At 45.6% G+C, this 9,140-nt stretch overlaps 1 pseudogene; it reads left to right on the top strand.

Annotated features, from left to right (window-relative positions):
* Window positions 1–720: 720 nt before the first annotated feature.
* Window positions 721–2,816, top strand: LOC119940655 (annotated as a pseudogene).
* Window positions 2,817–9,140: the final 6,324 nt, after the last annotated feature.

Genomic DNA, 9,140 nt, shown 5'->3' on the forward strand with positions numbered 1-9,140 from the left:
CCATGGTTTGCCTGAACACTGCCCAAGGGGTGGAGAAATGTCAGTCCCCTTCTCACCCACAGAGTTTATTGTGTAGGCTTAGTATGTGCCCATATGTTACAGACACAGTCATGATCACACAAATGAGTCTCTTGCTTCTGCTCATGTTCAATCATGAGAGTGAGACCAAGAGTAAACTTGAGGTAGTCCATTTCGCCTAAATCCTGGGTAAGTTTCCAACTGGCTTTAGAGTGGTGCTCCCTCATGCAATTGGCTTTACACACAGCACACTATACTGGCATGACCTTGGGGGAGCTAGTTACCAGTCCTCACTGGGGACACCTCAAATCTGAACCCTTTTGTTCTCCAACAGAGAATCTGCATGTCTCAGAGACTGTGCAAACAGGGCCGTTCAAAATGCTCCATATAAGACTCCTTCCAGGCTAATTCCTATGGAAACAGGTTAGAAATGGTCTTAAATCTGGCCTGAAGTCTGCAGAAAGCAAGTATTTTTTGGGGGGTGCTTTTTTCCAGATTTTATGTTGGAAGAAAACATCCTTTTGCTTCTGATTTACTCAGGAAATCATAACACCGATTCTAGTGTTGCCTGATGGTATATCTGAAATAAATAGTATGTGCACGATGAGAATCTCCCCTCCCTTGCCCTACCATCATCAACCTACACTCACTCCAGTAGCCCCGAGAGGCATAGTATTGGTCAGTCAGCAACAGCTGCCAGTCATGGTAAAACCGTGGTGGATGAAGATGCATGATGCTGAAGGTTTCATTACTGAAGTCCAACCTAAGGTTTTCAATTAAATGGTGATGCTTATTCAAGACTGTCAAGAAATTGATGGAATATGCAAATCTGCAATCCCCTGGAAAAACTGAGTTGTGCAGGAATGTGTATTATGAGAAGCAGTGTCACCTAGAGGAAACAGCATAGGAAACTGGGAATCAGGAAACTTGGGTCCTAATCTCAGCTCCACCATTTGACTCTGGATGTCAATCAATCAATCAATCAATCGTATTTATTGAGCGCTTACTGTGTGCAGAGCACTGTACTAAGCGCTTGGGAAGTACAAGCTGGCAACATATAGAAACAGTCCCTAACCAACAATGGGCTCACAGTTTTGAAGGGGGAGACAGAGAACAAAACCAAACATACTAACAAAATAAAATAAATAGAATAGATAGGTACAAGTAAAATAAATAAATAAATAGAGTAATAAACATGTACAAACATATATACATATATACAGGTGCTGTGGGGAAGGGAGGGAGGTAAGATGCGGGGGATGGAGAGGGGGACGAGGGGGAGAGGAAGGAAGGGGCTCAGTCTGGTAAGGCTTCCTGGAGGAGATGAGCTCTCAGTAGGGCCTTGAAGGGAGGAAGAGGGCTAGCTAGGTGGATGGGCAGAGGGAGGCCATTCCAGGCCCATTCCAGGCCTGCCATCAGGCCCTCCGTTGGGCCTGCCAACGGAGTCCTGGGCGTCTGACAAGGCCCATGTCCTTGGGCAAGTCACTTTTCTGCGTCTTGGGAATTCTCATTTTGAAAATGGGGATAAAATACCTGTTCTCTCCCCGCTTCGGAGTAAGAGCCCCAGGTGGAAAGGAGACTATCTCTGGCTATTTGGATTGCACCTAAATACAATGCTGGGCACATAGAAAACACTTAACAAATATCACAATTATTATTATTATATTCTAATGAATGCATTCTTTTCTCCCTCTCTGTTTCTCTCTGTCTCTGTCTCTGTCTCTGTCTCTGTCTCTGTCTCTCTCTCTCTGTGTGTGTGTGTGTGTGTGTGTGTGTGTGTGTGTGTGTGTGTGTGTGTGTGTGTGTGTGTCTTTCTCCCTCCCAGGTTGCTCTGCAGGAGGCCTCCTCTGGTTCTAACTGAAAATTTCTAACAATGAATGCCACCTAGCTCTTTTTTGGGATAGTGATTCTCTTACAGTTTAGCATTGGGGTCTCAGTGAATTTATTTTGTCTCATTTAATATCCACATAGTCTCTGCCGCCTACAAACTCAGCTCCTCAGACTTGATCCTTGCCCTCCTAGCCTTGGCCAACACCATAACTCTTCTCTCCCGGAGAATCCCAGAGACCATGTCAGCTTGGGGACTGAGAAATTTCCTTAATGATAGATGTAAAATCTTTATTTACTTTTATTGAGTGGCCCAGGGACTTTCCACCTGTACTGTCTGCCTCCTGAGTGTCTTCCAGGCCATCATCATCAGTCCCAGCACCTTCAGGTGGGCAGGAGTCAAAGCCAAATTACCAACGTGCATCCTCCCCTCCTGTGTCCTCTCCTGGATCCTCGATATGCCGATCGATTTTGATATATTGATATACACGTCAGGCCCCCAAAACAGCAGCAGTGCTTGAATCAGACTGGATCTCAAATACTGTTCAAGAGTCAGTGTGAGTGCAGAGATGACCTTGATGATTGCTGCTGTGCCTTCCCTCCCAGACCTGTTCTTTGTGGGACTCATGAGTGTGGCCAGTATTTACATGGTGTTTGTCCTGCAGAGGCATCACAGGCAGGTCCAGCACCTTCATGGGCCCAGTCGCTATCCCAGGACAATGCCTGAGGTCAGAACAGCCAAGAGAATCATTGCCCTGGCGACTCTCTATGTCCTCCTCTATGGGTGGCATTCCCTCATGTTGTGTGTTTTACTAAGCATAAAACAAAAGTCTCCTCTCCTGGTGAAAAGCCATTTGGCTTTTATACTCATTTTCTCTGTCATTAGCCCATTCCTGATTATTCACAGTGACAGGAGAAGGCGGACATTCTGGAAAAGAGAATCTTCTGTTCCCAATGTGGATCCCTTCTAAGTTCTCGGGGAAGCTGCCTAATCTTCCACCTAGTGCCACTGAGCTAAGCTGACTACATATCCCTATTTGGGCAGCAGCACACTGAGGTTGGGGTTTCTGTCCCATGTCCCATAGGATAAATTTAGGGTGCATATTATTTCTGCCATAGATCTCTATGGCAGTCTTCCCCAATCACAGTTCTCTTTGTCCCTCAGATGAGGCTTGTAGAATTTGCAATCCATCATGAGGAAACTCCCTTCATCCTCAACATGTCCTTGACCCAGGCACTGTTCTTCCTTACCATCACAGAATCCTGGCTCGCTCACATGACATTATCTTCCCCCATTGCGCTCTCCTGAGTGAGCCTCATCTTCTCCACTCTCCAAGACTCACTGGAAAAGTGGGAGGAGTTGACATGCATCTTTTTTTAAAAAAATTATGGTATTTGTTAAGTGCTTGCCATGCATCAAGCACTGTTGTAAGCGCTGGGGTAGATACAATGAATCAGGTTGAACATAGTCCCTATCCTGCATGAGGCTCACAGTCTAATTAGGAGGGAGAACAGGTTTTGAATCTCAATTTTGCAAATGAGGATGCTGAGGCACAGAGAAGTGAAGTGACTTGCTCGAGATCACCCAGCAGGCAAGTGGCAGAGCCAGGATTAGAACCCGGGCCTCTGACTCCCAGGCCTGTGCTCTTTCTACTTGGACATGCTGTTTCTCATGCCCCCACCCCCCACCCCACCCTGGCACACCCCACTGCTGTTTTGGCACCATCCCACACCTTCCACCTCTCTTTTTCTCTTCCTTCACAGTATATACCATCCGTTTACTACCCACACCTAATTACTGGTCACCATCACCTACCCCAACCCCAAACCCCCCGTCCAACTTTCCAAACCATTTTCAATCCCTTTCTCACAAGTCTTCTCTATATCTATACTGATCCCCAGATTGTTCCTGATAAACTCCTAGCTAAACACTTACTCTAATTGCTCAACTCCACTACCTCCTGTTCCACCCCACCTAACCCACTCAGCAGCTGAGGCACATGCCTGATCTTATTGTCTCCAATTACTGTACAATCTCTTACCTCATCAACCCTGAAATCCTGCTCTCTGATCACTGCCTCCTCTCCTGCCTTTTCTCTCACACATCCCCTCCCAGCAAAACTGTTCTATCCCTCCAAAGAAACTTCCACTCTCTTCACCACTTCAAATTATCCCAAGTCATCACACCCCGTTTAGTTTCCCTACCCTCCCTATCCTCTTTCGATGCACAAATTCATGACCTCTACTCTGCCCTCTGTACTGAACTAAATTTCTTTGTACCTTTGTCCCTCTGTCGATCTCGTACCACCAACCTGCAGCCCTGGGTCACCTCTACAGTACATTTCCTCCATTCTTGTGCTTTTGTTGAAAAGCACTGCCCGTGAAAATCCAGACACCAGAATGACATCCCGCTCAAACTCATCCTCACCTAATTTAATCCTGTGTTCTCCTTTGCCCAGGAACATTACATTTCCACACTTCAATCGATCAATCAACTTATTGTATTTACTGAGGACTTACTATGTGCAGAGCACTGTGCTAGGCTCTCGGGGATGTACAATACAATACAGTTGGTAGACATGTTCCCTGTCCTGTCCACAAGGAGCTTAGAGTCTAGAGGGGGAGACAGGCATTAAAAATAATAAATTACAGTATTGTACATAAGTGCTGTGAGGCAGTCAATTGTCTCCACCAGTTCCACACATTTAACTCCCTGCTTAAAGCCTATGTCTCTCAGCCTCCCCCAAATCTTTCCCCTAATGACTGTGCTATCTATTTCAACAATAGAATTAAAACCATCAGACATGAACTCATTAAAATCTCCCCTGCACCTCTCCAGTTTCATCCTCCTCCTGTCCTCTCAATGAGTCTCCCATCCTTCCCAAGAGGAATACCTCTGCCTCTTTTCAAAATTACACCCTCCACCTGCACACCACTGATCCTATTTCTTTGCAACTGATTAAAACATTTGGTGACTCCCTCCTTCTCACCTTGACTGCAGTCTTCAGCCATTCACTTTCCAATGGCTCTTTACCCACTGCTTTCAAATATAGCCATATATACCCTGGCCTTAGAAACCCTTCCATTTGCTCTATTGCTCTCTCCAATATGACTCATCTCCCTTTTACCATTCTTTTCCAAATTCCTTGCTAAGTTGTTTACACCAGCTGCCTCCACGTCCTCTCCTCTAAGTCTCCCTTCAATCCTCTGCAATCTTTCACCCCCAACACTCTATGGAAACTGCCTTCTTCAAAGTCACCACTCAACACCTTCTTGATAAATGACCTCTACTACTTCCTAATCCTCCTAGACCTCTCAGCTGCCTTTGACACTATGGACCATTTCCTTCTCCAGGACACACTATTATTGGCTTCCCTGACAATAGCCTTTCATAGTTCCCCTCATATTTCCTCATATCTCTATGGCTGCTCCTTTTCAATTTCTTTCACCAGCTACTCCTTTGCCTCCCACCCCCTAACTGTGGAAGTTCCTTTAGGCTCAGTTCTGGGTGTACTTCTACTCTTCCTCTATACACACTCACTTCCATGCCTTCACCTACATCTCTTCGTGGAGGTTTCCCAAAAATAGTTCTCCAGCCCCACCTTCTCTCCTCTGAATGCTAGCATTTCCTCCTGCCTTCAGGACACCTTTACATGGGTTTCTGGACGACAGTTCACAATTAACATTTCAGAAACCAAACTCTTCATCTTCTCATCTTTGGTATACAGTCTCCAACCTCACCAACTCTGAAGTTTTACTCCCTGACCACAACCCCCTGATCTGCATTCCTTCCCATATGCCTCCTCCCTCAAAGTCGTCCTGTCCACAGTTGAGATCTTTGATCTTTTGATCTTTTGACCCCCTTCAAATGTCCTAAAGACATCTGGTCTCCTTATGGTCTGGTCTGCTCTACCTTCTCTTGACACACAAATCCACAGCCTTCACACAGCCATTTGACCTACACTCAATTCTTTCACTCCCCTCTTAATAATAATGACAATGGTATTTGTTAAGCATTTACTGTGTGCCAGGCACTTTACCAGGTGCTGTGATGGATACAAGCAAATTGGGATGGACACAGTCCCTGTCTCAAGTGAGACTCACAGTCTCTTACTCTACTGATCATGTTCAACCAACCTGCAACCCTGGATCACCTCTATGGTACACGTCTTCTGGTCTTGGGTACAAGCTGCAGAATGCTGCTGGCAGATATCTAGACACCAGGCTAACCAAGTCCATCTAAAATTTATTCTCAGCTGTTTTAGTTCTGCCTTCTCATCCACTAGTCAGCAATACTTCTCCATCTTTATTGATTCCCGTGCTCATTGCCTGTGACAGTTATTTATGAATTTAATTCCCTCTTCAATTCCAATTCCCCCAGCTTTCCATACCTTGACCCAAGTGCTAGGTCATGGAAATTGTCGATAAAATTGAAAACATTAGGCAAGGTCTCTCCAGCCTTCTCTTCTATTCTACTATTCTTCCCAGCAGTATCTTGAGGAGATATTCTGCGTCATCTTGAGATCTAACCCCTCCACTCTGCTTCTGACTCCATCCCTTTTCACCTTATCAAAGCAATTTTCTCTTCCCTGACTTCCATCTTCAACCATTCACTGCCTAATGGCTTTTTCCCCTTCGTTTCAAGCATGTGTATGTAGCCCCTATCCAAATTAAAAGCAAAAAAACCCCTCTCTTGACCCTTCGGCTCGATCCAGTTGTCACCAATTGCTGTCCTACCATTCCTCTTCTAATTTCTTAAGCGAGTTGTCTACAGTTAATATCTCATCTACATCTCCTCCAACTCTTTCCTCGGCCCTTTGCTATTTGACTTTCATCTCCTTCAAACCATGAAAACACCCCTCTCTAAGGTCACCAATGACCTCTTATTGCCAAATCCGTTGGCTTCTATTCTGCCCTAATAGTCCTGGATCTCTCAGCTGCCTTTGACACTGTGGATCACCTCCTCCTCCTGGAAACATTATCCAATCTTGACTTCACTGACATTGTCCTCTCTGGTTCTCCTCCTGTCTCTCTGGCCACTCCTTCTCAATCTCTTTTACAGGTTCCAGGTCTGCTTCCCACCTTAATCGTGGGAGTCCCACAAGGCTCAATTCTGGGTCCCCTTCTAATCTCCATCTACACCCTCTCTCCTGGAGAACTTATTCACTTCCACAGGTTCAATTACCACCTCTATGTGGAGGATTCCCAAATCTACAACTCCAGCCCTGATCTCTTTCCTTGTTGGCAGTCTCACATTTCTTCCTGCCACCAGGGTATCTCTACTTGGTTGTCTGTTAGCTTGACATGACTGACTCTATTTTAGAGAGGCCACCATTTCAGGACCCCATAAGGGACAGGTAGGCCCCAGAGGCTTCATAAACAGTCTGTCTGTGAGGTTAAAAGTTCTGTTCCTGTGGTTTCTGAGTTCCTCAAAAATGGCGAGCCCTCCTTGGTAGCCAACCAATTAGAAGCTACCAGAACTCTTGGATCTCAATGATCCACTCCCCTCAGCCTTGGGTTATCAGGTTCCTGTAGACTTGTAGTGAGGATGATCATGGGACACCCCATAGCTGAGTGAATGGTCGGCCTGGACTCAACACTCTGGGGTGCCTGGGAGACTCCATGACAAAATGCAGGCACTGCAGGGACTCCAGATCGTTGTTTTCTTTTCTGCTTTGTGAATATTCCCCTTCCCCTTCTGGCCTCCAGCAACCACTACTGCTGAGGCCTTGTAGGAAATACTGCTTTGTCCAGGAAGTGTTTAGGACTCATGCTTCCACCTTCCAGAACACAGCCTGACAACCTCTGTGATGAGAATTAGGGACCTTAGTCTCCTCCACCACCGCTTCCCACACACAGGCGCAGAAACGCGCGCGCGCATGCACACACACACACACACACACACACACACATTCTGCTGTTATTTTTGCAATAGTCTGCTTTCCAGGAGGTCCAACCTGGAGCAGTCCCCTATTACCAGAAAGTCCTAGAGAATGGATTTCAATGGCAGCAGCAGCAGCAGCAGCAGCAGCAGCAGCAGCCACCATGATATAAAATTACAACAATAGAGGGGCAGGCCTGGCAGTAGAGTACTCCCACTTCACCATTCTGCCAGCCTGCTCCAAGCTAAGTGGCGCACAGAAGCTCTAAGGGGATGAAGAAGGGATAGAGCAGCAGTGTGGCTTAGGTGAAAGAGCATGGGCTTGGGAGTCAGAGGTCATGGGTTCTAATCCTGGCTCTGCCACTTGTCCTCTATGTGACTCTGGGCAAATCACTTAACTCCTTTGTGCCTCAGTTACCTCATCTGTAAAATGGGGATTAAAACACTGTGAGCCCCATGTGGGACAACGTAATTACCCTGTATATACCCCAGGGCTTAGAACAGTGCTAGGCATATAGTAAGTGCTTAACAAATGCCATCATCATCATAAAGGAAGATTGAAAATCAGTCTGGCCTAGTGGCTAGATTAAGAGCCTCGGAGTCAAAGGACCTGGATTCTAATCTTGGCTTTCCAACTGTCTGCTGTGTGACCTTCGTCGTCACTTAACTATTCTGTGCCTCAGTTACCTCATCTATAAATTGGGGATTAAGACTCTGAGTGTCATGCGGGTCATGGGCTGTGTCTAACGTGACTACCTTGTATCTATTCCAGTGCATAGAATACTGCCTGGAATTTAGTAAGCATTTAGCAAATACCATAAAAAAGAAGGGAAACGAATGGCTGTTTCTATGCTACATTATTTTTGTTTCAGATCTTCATTTGTTGTTCCCTTCCACTTTGCTAAACATAGGGGAGTGATCCTCGATTGGAGTAATTGGAGAATGTGGAATTCAAGCTGCTATTTGATGAAGATGATGATGATGATGATGAGGTTTTAAGTGCTTACTATGTGCCAAGTACTGCACTAAGCAAGGGGGTACATACAAAATAATCTGGTTAGATACAGTCCCTATCCCAAATGGAATTTACCATCTAAGGGAGGAGGAGAACAGAAATTGCATATCACTTTGCACTTAAGGAAACAGAGGCACTGAGAAGTTAAGTGACTTGCTCAAGGTCACATAGCAGGCAAGTGGCAGAGCTAGGATTAGAACCCAGATCCTCTGATAATTAGGCACCTTTTCTTTCTGCTAGGTCATGCTGCATAATATAGTAATAATAATGATAATAATAATGATAATAATAATTGTGGTATTAATTAAGCGCTATGTGCCAAACACTGTACTAAGCACTGGGGAAGATACAAGATGATCAGGTCCCACATGGGACTCACAGTCTACATAGGGGGGAGAA

Source organism: Tachyglossus aculeatus, chromosome 19, assembly GCF_015852505.1.
Source record: "Tachyglossus aculeatus isolate mTacAcu1 chromosome 19, mTacAcu1.pri, whole genome shotgun sequence".
Lineage (NCBI taxonomy): Eukaryota > Metazoa > Chordata > Mammalia > Monotremata > Tachyglossidae > Tachyglossus > Tachyglossus aculeatus.